The following is a 13,262-nucleotide window of genomic DNA, read 5'->3' as shown; positions in this document are numbered from 1 at the left end:
CAATTTAGTATGGCAAAAAAAGTGTGAGCTCAGTCCCTATTGAAGATCCATGGATTACATACACTACGTAGAACTATTTTATATTAAGACAATACGGTAGGGGTCAATTCTCCATACAAACGCTCTCGACTATTTCCTCCCTGGTTTTTGAATATAGAGCAATGATTTTTTTAACACAAATTATTATTACTTTTATCTGTGTCGTACCGTTTTGATTTTTTTGCTATTTTTATTTTACAAGACGGCCTCTTTCAATATGGCTCAAAAAAAGGTGTGATACTCAAGATCGGTAACAATTAGCCAAAATATCTAACTAAACGGTCCGACACAGATTATTTCATTGTTATTTATATTCTTAAATTTCGTTCCGATTGATTAAGTTTTGAAGGAGGAAACAGTCGAGAGCGGAACCTCGATAAAAAAAATCGCAATATCTTTTAACTGAGTTGTTTTAATGGACATTTTTTTTTTCGATAAATCTAGTTAATAACACTAGTATACTTAACTGAAGTTCCCAAATTGAAATGGGGACTTCCTTTCCATTTTAGCATTTTCGCTCTCGTAGCGTCTTAAATATCATAAACCCATGTTACCCGTGGTAGGGGCTCTGTACACGTGGCACGTTCCTGCCAGACGCGTAGGTGGCTACGTGTCACGAATTAATTCGGACCTCTTTGAATTTACTTATTATTTTTTATATTCAGTTGAAAATTATGCAAATGTCTAGAATGACCTTGTTCTCTGATGTACATGGAAATTGGAAATGTTCACTTTACTGAAGGGAAAAAATAACTCACATGTTGTTCTGAATTATTATCAACTCTAAATTATAACCTAGGATTAGACCAGATAATTATACAGGAAGACAAGCAAATCTTGTCAGTAGAAACGGCGGGAAAATTCAAAAATGTAGGGCGAACGTTTATAAATTGTAATATCCCATAAAATATCTGAATTTCGCGCCTTTTTTGTGACCAGATTTGCTATTTAGATAGTTATTTGTTTTACAAGGGGGCAAAGTTGTTGTTTAACCGCACGTGCTAATACTGATACCCGAGCAAGCGAAAGGTTCCAATATTCCAAGTTTCCATAAAAAGTGAATCTTGAGCGATGCGAGGGTTTCAAGGGACCAAGGAACACATCCGCGGACGCGTATTCTATAGCATACGTTTTTGTACGTATCATAGTATGCATACTGCAATATTACATAGTTTTATCGCAGTTAAAAAATATGCTGTGGCGTCTCAAATCGAGTTCACCTTTTTGTGACGCGTATGCTATAGCATACGTCTCTGTATGGAAATCTCCACAGTAGCCCCGCGAGTGTCACCGGGAGTTGGCCCGTGAAATGTGGCCAAATTTCGCGCGCAAATGCAATTTTACGGATTGTTTAAAAAATCATAATTATTTTTACAGTTTCTATACGTATATATTTTTGTGCAGCGGTTTTGTTAACAAACATGTCCACTGTCGGTAAATTAAGAAAACTGGGGCATGATTATACCTATTATTCTAGTAATTTCCTTCGTACTTACACTTAGTCATTGCTTTGCTCATATAATTGTGAATTAAAATATTAAAACCTGTTTCTGGTTGATGTTTACATTAAATTATGTATTTTTGCGTGAATTTTGTTGGTGTTCAACTTCTTGAACTTGGTTTAGATGCGTGTATAAAAGCATATAAAGCTGGGTGAATCATCCACTACCTCTCAAGGTAGTGGATGAGTTCTGCCCAGAAATCATCGCACCAAACGGAGGCCTTTAGCACCTACACCTATACAACAGCAGGTTTGAACAAACATTATTTCAGTCTAATCAATGCCCGTTTCGTGACGAAACGGGTGACTACAGTTCTACCGAAAGTTAAATACTCCAAATGAGTCCGTAGGAGATACACATTTAGACAATTCTTCTTGTACCAAAAACTCTGTATTCGTGAACAAGCTTTATACTTTTTCTCCTCACTAGCTCGGAAACACGTGTTTTGTCCTTTAATACCAGCGGGTAAAAACGCATTTTATCCACTAGTGGGTAAAGTAATTTGACCCCGAATAAAGTCACAACCACATGTGGAAATACTGGAAGCAGTGATAAACGCATTTTTGCGTTGTAGTTTCCTCGCTATAGTGAGGGGAAAAGTTTTGTGTTACACTCGGGTGCAAATGTATTTTACTTCTCGTGTGTTAAAAAACTCGCAAGTTCAGGATTCTATTCTCGAACCACTCGCTTCGCTCGTGGTTCAACTATAGAATCCTTTCACTTGCTCGTTTTTCAATTCCACACTCGGCGTTAAAATACAACTTTGCCCCCTTGTATAACAAATAACTATTATTTGTCGGCATCATCCTCCACACTAAATGTTTTATTTGATATAATTCTAGAGAATGAATCTGAATGTATCACTATCTATGGATCGTATGCTATAGCATAATGTGTCATATAAGATCACATTTTGACTCAGTATATGGTGTCACGGTATGCTATAGCATCGTATGCTAAGTATAGCAGTGATATACAGGGTGGTTCCTGATAATGAACCTAGCTACGTGTCGAATTTAAAGGAAAACAAAAAAAAACACGGTGTATAAGGTCTCTAGGGACAGGTATGCTATAGCAGTCGAAAAATTCCCATACAAAATATAACTAATACAAGTGTCCCAGAAGGGTGACTGAGCGTCCGCGAACGTGTTAAACAAACTTTGCCACCGAGTGAAACACAATTTTTTTCACCACACCAACACGAACAAAATATACCTAGACTATAAAACATCAAACTAAATCAAATCTATCAATCTAATCAATATTTATGATTCAAAATCATCATTTACACGTAAATTATACCATCCAGCTCAAGACATCAAGTTAAAATTTGTATGAAATTACTTTGCACTCTTGTGGATAAAATGCAATTTTGCTATCTGTTTCGAATAACAAAGTAAGCCTTTACCAGTTGATATGGTGAAAAAAATATAGGGCAGTCACAAAACTTTTTTGAAAAAAAAAACATTGATAAATACTATCTTTAAAAAATAGAGCGGTTAATTTATAAAATGTATGTTTATCATCGCATACAACAAATGAATTTCACGCCTTTTTCATTACTTTGACCGTTTATACTTTATACTTACTTAAAAGTATTTTTAACTCTGTAATAAATAAGTATCAAAACAGAATAACTAAACTTTTATGTGCGACTTTAAAAACGAAGAATTGTCTGTATCAATCTCAAAATCTACCGGTTTTGAAAAATGATCCAACTGTTCCCGGACACAAGGTTCGCTGCGTTTGTTTGGACGATACTTCACTCTGGCAGGCAAACTAAAAATTGTCCTACAATACCTTTGTTAGTACTAGCCATTCTGCTCCTCGGCTCTGACGTCACTTAAGATGACATCATGCCCCAGTTTCCTGGTAATGGGATGGCCCGGGTAATGAGCAAGTCATTAAAGATTATACACATCGATAAAAACTGAAGATATCCATAGTATCATGTTTTGGAAGTTATTTATTGTTACCGATCCCAATAAATACATAATCCAACAGCTCAGTATTTAGTCAAGCACTTTCATCCAATAGTCTAGTTCATTTTATAGATTCCACCAACTCTCAAATTTAATAGCCCTTATTATATAGGTACCTAATTACATATTTGCGGGTGCGGCTTCTACGTCCATCACATGACACTGGCAAAGGCAGCATGGCAGCATTCGCTCAGTGTACCCCTTAAATTTTATGAAAGTGTAAACTGCTCAAACCTATTATCGAAAAATACTTATATTATCGATACACAAGTTTTTCTAGACAACAATGAAGTGAAACTACAGCGTACAGGCTTTTTACAGAAATCGCAAAGCGCCTAGTTGATGTAGCAATGCATGAACATCGCGATGCAGCAATGGCATATCGCCAGCATATTTGACACAATGCCTCTATATATTATTTTATCACTAAATATTCTTGCGATGTATGTAGCTGAGACTTTCTTGAGACGAATTTAATTAAGTAAGTGTTAGCTACTGAGAGATGCATGAAAGCTAAACTTCCGGATCCGATTCCACAAAATACTCTTGAATTAGAACTCTGGATGTAATCGCCAATTAGATTACGTAAACTACGTAGAACTATTTTATATTAAGTACCTAAGCAAGATGTTGAACAAGAAAATACTTTAAATTATTCATGGAATATTTAACGGTGAACTCTTATCGGAAGCATCTTTGCTTTCAGTGGATTATGTACATTATTTTTAGAAATCGTGTTGCTTGCTGTCCTGATTTATTTTGTATTTTAATGTATTTATATTAACCATGAATCTAGAGAAAAGGGCAGAGGACATAAGCCAAAAAAAATTTCCACGTGAGAGGTAAGATTGGGCTTGTGTCTCACTCGCACTTATTTAACATCATTCGGTGACGTCGTCACTGTCATTAATTGGGGATACATCTCAATATACAAAGTTACTACAAAATCTTATGCTCAATTGAAGGATTTTTTAGTTGTGTAAATATTTAGTTCAATATCAATTTCATCCTAATTATTTAACAATTAGTAAAGAGGTATCAAAACCATAGTGTGAATATAATATTAAATTTATAGATAAAAATACTACTAATATCTTTAACACTGTGGCCACACGTGTGAGTGGGACACAAGCCCAAATATTGCCCTCTCATGTGGACTGTTTTCACTAGTCTGATACGGACGTCGTTCTGGCTCGGTGATAAGGTTCAATTTAGTATAGCAAAAAATGTGACATCGCAGTCCCTATTATAGGTTCCTGGGTTGCTAGCCGAATGGCACAAACGCTCACGAAACGCTCACGAAACGAAGCGCTAGTAGATATCTATCTCTATCGCGCTTGCGTATTGGCGCGACAGAGCCAGCGGCGTATCGCTTTCGTTTGGCGTCGGAGAAATGCCATTCGGCTACGGGGCCTGGCATGGCAAACCTGCATGTTGCAGTCACCGTACCACGCGCACTGGCTACTGAGAAAAAAAAGTATAGTCAAGTCGGTCGCCTTTTCTTTTTTCACGCAATTTTTATTCTGCCGCGAAAGGCATGCACGTCTGAAATTAAATTTATATTTAATTACTAGCTTTTGCCCGCGGCTTCGCTCGCGTTAGAAAGAGACGAAAAATAGCTTATATCACTTTCCATCCCTTCAACTATCTCCCATTAAAAATCACGTCAATTTGTCGTTCCGTTTTGCCATGAAAGACGGACAAACAAACAGACACACACACTTTCCCATTTATAATATTAGTATAGATATTAAAAGCTTGTGCTTTACTTCTGTTTTAAAAACAGTGTGTTTGGGATGCCTCTTGATGCAGGTAATAATTAAAAATATAATTAATTGGTAATACCTAACTGTATAACATATGTAGGTAAATAGTTTTTAAGTTTGTTCGTTTTTGTCGAAACCTATTCAAGTCTTATTGTAGGTTAGTGGTTCGCCAAACTGAACAAGGCTTGGGCTAGTTCCGACTGCAAATTTAAGCACACACGATTGTTGCAGCCCTTTCTTCTAATTTTAATTTAAAGAAGAACTTTCGTCGCTACCTACTTACATATACTTAGTGCTGAATCCTAATATTTCCTACAATCTTCGTCCAGATTGCCTACGTCGCGTGCAGTAACTCCCGCGGTCAGACTACGTCGCACGGCTCGACGATGAAGAACATCAGGAATGTGAAGGCCAGAAACTTTCTTTTTATATGTTACTCAATAATAATAGGCCTTTACATAGTGACAGATGATTTAAGCAGCATCCGAACTATTTCGAACGACACCTGTAGGCCTAGCACATGATGGCCGCGGGAGTATGTCGCCGCGAGATAGATGCCACGTCTTCTTCTAACTGTATTAATGACATAAGGACGGGTATTCTATCTCGCGGCGACATACTCCCGCGGCCATCATGTGCTAGGCCTACTGCGTTCGTGGCTGTGTAGCCCAATTCGAGAGAGAATCCCGTCCACATACGCGGCAAGTGTTATATAGGTACTATACTATACTCAAGTACAGATAGATTTTACTTCATTTAATTGTATATACTTCACGAGGCTGGCTAGGGGTATTTTGGGCCTGATCAAGGGGTTATAGAGCTACTGAAAGCCAAAAGCTTATTTGTGATGGTCTTGCTATTCTGGCCACCTTTTTAGGGTTCCGTAGTCAACTAGGAACCCTTATAGTTTCGCCATGTCTGTCTGTCCGTCCGTCCGTCCGTCCGCGGATAATCTCAGTAACCGTAAGCACTAGAAAGCTGAAATTTGGTACCAATATGTATATCAATCACGCCAACAAAGTGCAAAAATAAAAAATGGAAAAAAATGTTTTATTAGGGTACCCCCCTACATGTAAAGTGGGGGCTGATATTTTTTTCATACCAACCCCAACGTGTGATATATTGTTGGATAGGTATTTAAAAATGAATAAGGGTTAACTAAGATCGTTTTTTGATAATATTAATATTTTCGGAAATAATCGCTCCTAAAGGAAAAAAAAGTGCGTCCCCCCCCTCTAACTTTTGAACCATATGTTTAAAAAATATGAAAAAAATCACAAAAGTAGAACTTTATAAACACTTTCTAGGAAAATTGTTTTGAACTTGATAGGTTCAGTAGTTTTTGAGAAAAATACGAAAAACTACGGAACCCTACACTGAGCGTGGCCCGACACGCTCTTGGCCGGTTTTTTTGGAAGCACGTTTGGATGGTCATGTTTGATACGTCTCAAATAAATGTGCCATTATCGATCATGTTTGTAACTGGCGAATCGAGTAGTAATAATAATAATTACTAATTATCGGGTCATGGCAAACGCAATCACATGCGATACAAATGGGGATGGAACGAGAGTCCGTTATGTGACTGCGGCCTTGAGGATCAAACTGACCAGCACATAGTCGAACGATGCCCTAAGAGACTTTTCCAAGGCAGCCCGGTGGATCTCTACACCAATTTCACACCTGACGCGATCGGTTGGTTGCGTAACCTGAATGTCGACTTATAATATTAATTGTCTACAAGTATACGCCATACGCTTAAATAATAATAATTATCGTTAGAACGGATAGTTCCATCAATTTCTACATATTGAGTAGAGCGGTACCTAGTTGATCCAAGAGATAATTCCTTATTTCCTTTGCTCACTTCCTCTTGGCACAGACACAACAAACAAATAATAACATTAGCTAAGTCCAGCATTTCACGCGTGATACCCTCCCTGACCAAGGAAAATAATAGGAAAACATGTTTTCACATCACCTGTTCGGAAAGAAGACTTATGTATATTCTAAGAGGGAGTAAATTGGTATCGTAATCAGTATCGTACAGAGTATGCACATGGTAATAGATTATTTGTAGAATCCTTAACCAAAAAAAATGCCACTTTGATGACTCATAACTCATAACAGAAAAGAAAAATTCCCACCCCGAATGTAGCTAGTCTACTGACTTACGTACTACTGAAGCCGTGTACTGACGTCATAGTCCTCATAACTCAAGAGTTTTTTTCTAATTTTGCAACCCAGTCGACCAGACAGTACTTAGTGATTATGTATACCCCGTTCAAAAATAGAGTGAGTCAATTTAGCTGTCGGCGGCCTTTTGCCCTTTAAGGACCTTAGGCAATCTCTGGTATAAACCTAATTGCCATTATTATTTAGCTTATAATAGTTATTTGTTATACAAGGGGGCAAAGTTGTATTTTAACGTCGAGTGTGGAATTGAAAAACGAGCAAGTGAAAGGATTCTACAGTTGAACCACGAGCGAAGCGAGTGGTTCGAGAATAGAATCCTGAACTTGCGAGTTTTTTAACACACGAGAAGTAAAATACATTTGCACCCGAGTGTAACACAAAACTTTTCCCCTTACTATAGCGAGGAAACTACAACGCAAAAAATGCGTTTATCACTGCTTCCAGTATTTCCACAGGTGGTAAATCATCTTTATTACTAGATTCACCTACTTTTATCAATTTTAAAGCAGTCAATTTGATTTTATTCAAGGTCAAATTACTTTACTCACTAGTGGATAAAATGCGTTTTTACCCGCTGGTATTAAAGGACAAAACACGTGTTTCCGAGCTAGTGAGGGGAAAAATAAATTGTGCCCTATTATAGCTGTTGTTATAGAACTGCTGCTGTTTAAACCACCACACTATCTTATTAAGAACATATTTTAGGTGTCCAGGCAGGCAAGTATGGTCACGTGATAAACAATATAACGTTAGGCCATCCTTTTCGCACTATTTGTAAGTGGGATTGGGACGCACCGTTGCGATAAAGTTTATCCAACTAGTGTGTTACGCTCGCTGAAAGCAGACGTCTATTTATAAGATCGGTTTTTTTTTTCGAGAAGTGGAATCTTAAGCGTTGCGAGGGTTTCAAAGACCGTAGATTTAAAAAAACGCAACCTTTTTTTTTCTTGTAAGAAGCTTCTGATCTCTACCTACTCATCTAAAATAATATTTTTCAGCCCATATCTACTATTGATTCTTCGAAAACGGATGAGAAAGATGCATTGTAAGAGTTGCACTCTTGTGGATAAATTAATATCATAAAAAATGTTAGCTGGCTAGTAGAATTTGACCTTCAAATGATGATTTTAAATAATAAACATTTATAAAATAATTTGTTGAATTTCATTTACTTTAAGGATATTTTACAATTAGTATTTTCCTCGTAATGGGGTGTTGAAAAAAAAAAAGTATTCTTCACTCGGTGGCAAAATTTGTTTAACCTACATAATACGTGCCTAAATTAAACACTTACAACGCTCAAGATTCCATGTTTTTAACCACTAAACCTATATGGTTTAATTTTGGAATTTTTCGCTTGCTCTGTTTTCAACACTTAAAATAACATTTAAAAAAAAATAATATTCAAATAAAAAGTCTACGATTTCACAAAAAATGGACACATTATAAATCGTTAAATTAATTTTAGTTGATACCTATTTGTTATAATTGATTATTGAAGAACAATAATTTGATTTTCCTTTTCCATCTTACCTTTTTAATTTAAAATTGTGTTGTCTACCTACTCTTACTAGGAAAGCTGTTAGGACGATGAAACTTGCCTTCCACCATTTATGTTGACCTACCACTCCCAGGTCTGAACTCTGCTTGCAATCAAGGACAAGTTCAGGTCACCTGCCGCATATTATCACTATCAACGTTTCAATTATTCACACATTTAAAATTGCCCCCATAGTTTTATTGCGTACAGGTGTCTGTAATTTACCGCCCTACTTACGGCCTGGCCACGGACACGCGCGAATTGCGGCAGCGGCAGCGGCGAGCGGTGAGCGGGGGAAACAAAAGCCTAAAAACGCATTTAGGATGCCACGAACCGCCGCCGCTGGCGACAACGCGCGCGAATTTTGTCGAGCGGCGGGCGGCAGCGGCGCGCGGTGCGACGCGCGGGGGAAACAAACGTACCGAGCTAGTGGACGACGCCACGACTTACAGCGGCGCGACCAGCGATATTAGCGGCACGTATCGGGCGGTTCGCTTCCGACCAAAAAATATTAGACGATTCGCTCGCGAAATGGACTCGGAAGCGCTTATCCCGGAAATATTAGATAGGTAACTTATGATTAGGTATACATTTTTGAATGTGATTTTGACGTTACCAAAAGGCTGTTTTTCATACTAGTAAGTGCCATTAATTATTATATACAGAGAGTAGTGTTTTTAGTTATTTTAAATATTTGATACTGAGAATTTTATAGTTGTTTTAGTATTGAGATATGTAATCGAAGGGTTCGATGCTCATTCTGGTGTACTCGTAAAATTTCTCCGGATACTTTCTGTGTTCTTCATACAAAATTGTAAATTCGCCATGTGTAGGTACGTCTGTTAGTTTCGTGTACTCCTCTCAGATTTAAAATATCCTGCCTGAAATATGTGCTGCTTTTGAGAAACTGACGAGCAATTTTGGATAACACCATTTTGAATCCGTCCCCTCCGCTCGATGCCGCTGCCGCGACTGCGAAGTACGTGGCATGCTTCCCGCTCCGCGCTTCCCTACCGCGCCGCGCGCCGCCCCGCTCACCGCTTAGACCAAGTCCGTGGCCAGGCCGTTAGAGTTGAGGGGGTGGCTCCGTGCTTATAGATCGCGACCAGTGAGTCCCGAAGTGCCGGTTCGCGCGGACGCCTGCACCCCGCCGCGAGAAAGAGACGCGTATACACACTTACCCGCACTCTGCCACGATAGAGCGAGACGCAGCACTTCGACGTTTCAACAGGTCGTTATTGTTGCCTGTACTAAATGGTGTTTTTGTGCAATAATTCTTCCGTTTTTTGCGAGGGAGTTTTGATGACGCGAACGATCTGTTACAATTGCACTTTTGAGAGCTTTATTAGCATTTGAAATATTTGCGTCAAATTTTGAAGCAAAAATTAATTACCCTTTTAGTGCAGGCGAAAACTTTTTAGCAACCCCTAAAGTAAAGCGTGAAAAGTTATAGGTGTTCATTAATATATTACACCATGCCTTAAAAAGGGATCATGGTTTAAGTATATGTAGGTGTACATCTTTCTATAGAAGCGTTCTGTTTGACCGTAACTATGTAGGTATACATGTATATTATATATGTATTTACAAAATAAATCGTTTATTGTACATATTACTATATATTCGTTGATCTTGAGTATCATTATTAATAATTCATGAATATTATACATGAATGTGAACAAACTTGTGTCGAATATTAATTGTCATACTTGATAATTATTATGCATAATATGCATGACGTTCGTAGGTAATTAAACTAGGTTTTTCCATAACAGGTATATTCCTTAGGACATATTGGAGTTTTTTTTAACTATGAATAAACATACACACACACATACTTAAACTTTTTCTTAAACTGTAACGTAAAAGAGTTTTGTAGATTAAATAATGACAGTTTCTAGAAATAGTAGAAATAAGACGTACATAAAAGTCTCTAGTAATATTCACCTAATTCATATTAAGTTTTTAAGTACCAGTCGAGCAAGAACCTAAAGAAAACCTTAAAATTTTATCTTAGAGAACATTGTTATTTGTTTTTACGTACGTAGACTATCATTTGAAAATTTAAATAGGTACCATAATATATAAAAATAAAGCGAATTGAGACTTAATTGTGCAAGGATATAGTGATTAAAAAACTCCATTTTATCATTATGATAAAACTTACCAAACATATGAATTGCCGAAAAATATACATAGTTAATCTTCCGGATTAAGGGGAGTTGTTTTTTGTTTTAAGTTAAACCATTTTTTTTTTCACCTTTAAAGTATTGATGACTGATTGATGTCTGCCCGTGTATTCTATAAAAGTCAAAGATTATTCTTGTGAAATTAAATCAGATTAATGTTACAGTCTTACAATTCATTAAAATTTCCAACCTAAACGTAACATCCTGGAAACTCATATTTGGTGCCCGACATTAGAAAAATCGTTAAATAAGTCACGTACTTACCTACCTACTAAGAGACATATGTCTATTAACAGTTACTCATTTTACAAGGAGACAAAGTTGTTATTGAACCACACGTGACACGTACCAGTATTGACACCCGACATCCGAGTAAATAAAAATATATTAAATCGCGAGCATAGCGAGTGGTTCAGGATGTGGAATCTTGAGCGTTTCGAGGGTTTCATGGCACATAGGTTATACTAATTTTGCCACAGAGTAAACCACAATCAAGAGTGGAATTACCATTAAATAATCTTTAAATTATGTAATCAAGGCGAATTTAGAGCAGGCAATGTTGCTACTACTTCGCAATATTTTTACCGGCAACATGTAGCCTGATAAAAAGAATAGAAAATAAAAAGTAGCAAAATCGTAGTGTCCTCCCGATTCTTATTACATTTATTGCATGGTTTGAACGGAACGACACGAAAATGTTGCCCGTTTTTAATTTTTTCTATTTGTTACTAGAATAATGTGAGATATTTTTACACAGTCCTATCTCGTTCCTCTACATCTACATCCAGAATTTAAATAAATTGATTCTATCTAACAATATAAAAGCTTGAATCTAAATCTAGTGGAAGGTTAATCCAAATAAGTAGTGTTTAGAGACTCGAGTAATTGAAACATACGTCCCCTTTGCCCACGCGGGCCTGGGTACCTAGCCAACGTCACAATCTCTTACGCTGCGTAAGCGTTTTCTAGCTAGCACTCCCTATCGCTCTTCTGTAGTGGCGCGACAGAGCAAGACTGCGTTTCGATCGACATGCAGCGTCAACGACTGTCTATTCGGCTAGGTACTCTGGAACGGATAATTGTGTTACAAATGTTATCCGCCTATACTGAGCGTATGTACATGCTTTACATGGGTTTACATAAGCGCCTAGGCGCCTATATACGTAATGTTGAAGAATATATGTAGAATACAGGAAGATTACCCAGTCACCTATAATAAAAAAGAACCACAGTACCTAATAGATGAGGCTTATACGTGTTATTATATGGATTGGTTTGGGTAATAATCTAAAAGTGTCAAAAGTATTCGAATAATGATAAAGATATCATAGGGGTGCTGTATCTATCTGTAAAAGTCAAACGTGACATTTATTACCCTAAGAGCGTTTTCGCATTACCCGATGCGATTTTTTTTCTATATGTGATGATATCGGAAAATGTAAAAATCCAATAATTCCAAGTATGTTACTATTGGTGAGAATCTATAATTGGCGTTTTGCAACCGTGTTAATTTAACCATACTGTATTACGATAATTAAATAAAAGATGTTGCCTTTAATATATGTATAGGATACCGGTCCTTTATCCGATATCGAATCGGATAATGTAAATGCTGATACAGCTGTGTCGCCATAAAATCATATACCGTAGCATTACATATTTGAATATGGCCGTCAGTCTCACAGGCAACAAATCGTCACTACTTTAAAAAAAACTTGTATCTTCGTCTGTCAATGAAAAGAAAATTGTAGTAAGTATGTATGGAATGCATATAGACTTACTGCGTTTTAACTTTGAGGAGCAGCGTGAGATACGAGATTTTTTAAAAGTAGTGACGAAATGACTTAAGACATAATATCATTCTTGTCGTAGCGCTACGCCGCCGTAGCGTTCGTAGCACGTACCGCCTACGTAACGCGTAGGAGCCGATTCGCAATTACAGATCTAGAAACTATAAATAAATAAGATTAATAATATGCCGATTTGACGGTGTAACAATTCCGGATGGACGGACGGACGGACGGACGGACGGACAGGCGGACAGGCGG

The 13,262-nt window shown here is 37.3% G+C and overlaps 1 protein-coding gene across 1 annotated transcript in view; it reads left to right on the top strand.

Annotated features, from left to right (window-relative positions):
• The first annotated feature begins 10,145 nt into the window (after nucleotides 1-10,145).
• Nucleotides 10,146-13,262, top strand: part of LOC125242287 — a 108,299-nt gene continuing 105,182 nt past the window's right edge. The window contains exon 1 of the mRNA XM_048151055.1: nucleotides 10,146-10,256. The gene's annotated coding sequence lies outside the window, so the exon portion shown is untranslated. The remainder of the gene's footprint in view (nucleotides 10,257-13,262) is intronic.

This window comes from Leguminivora glycinivorella, chromosome 1, assembly GCF_023078275.1.
Source record: "Leguminivora glycinivorella isolate SPB_JAAS2020 chromosome 1, LegGlyc_1.1, whole genome shotgun sequence".
Lineage (NCBI taxonomy): Eukaryota > Metazoa > Arthropoda > Insecta > Lepidoptera > Tortricidae > Leguminivora > Leguminivora glycinivorella.
Note: the sequence above shows the minus strand (reverse complement) of the source record. Positions and strands in the feature narration are given on the sequence as shown.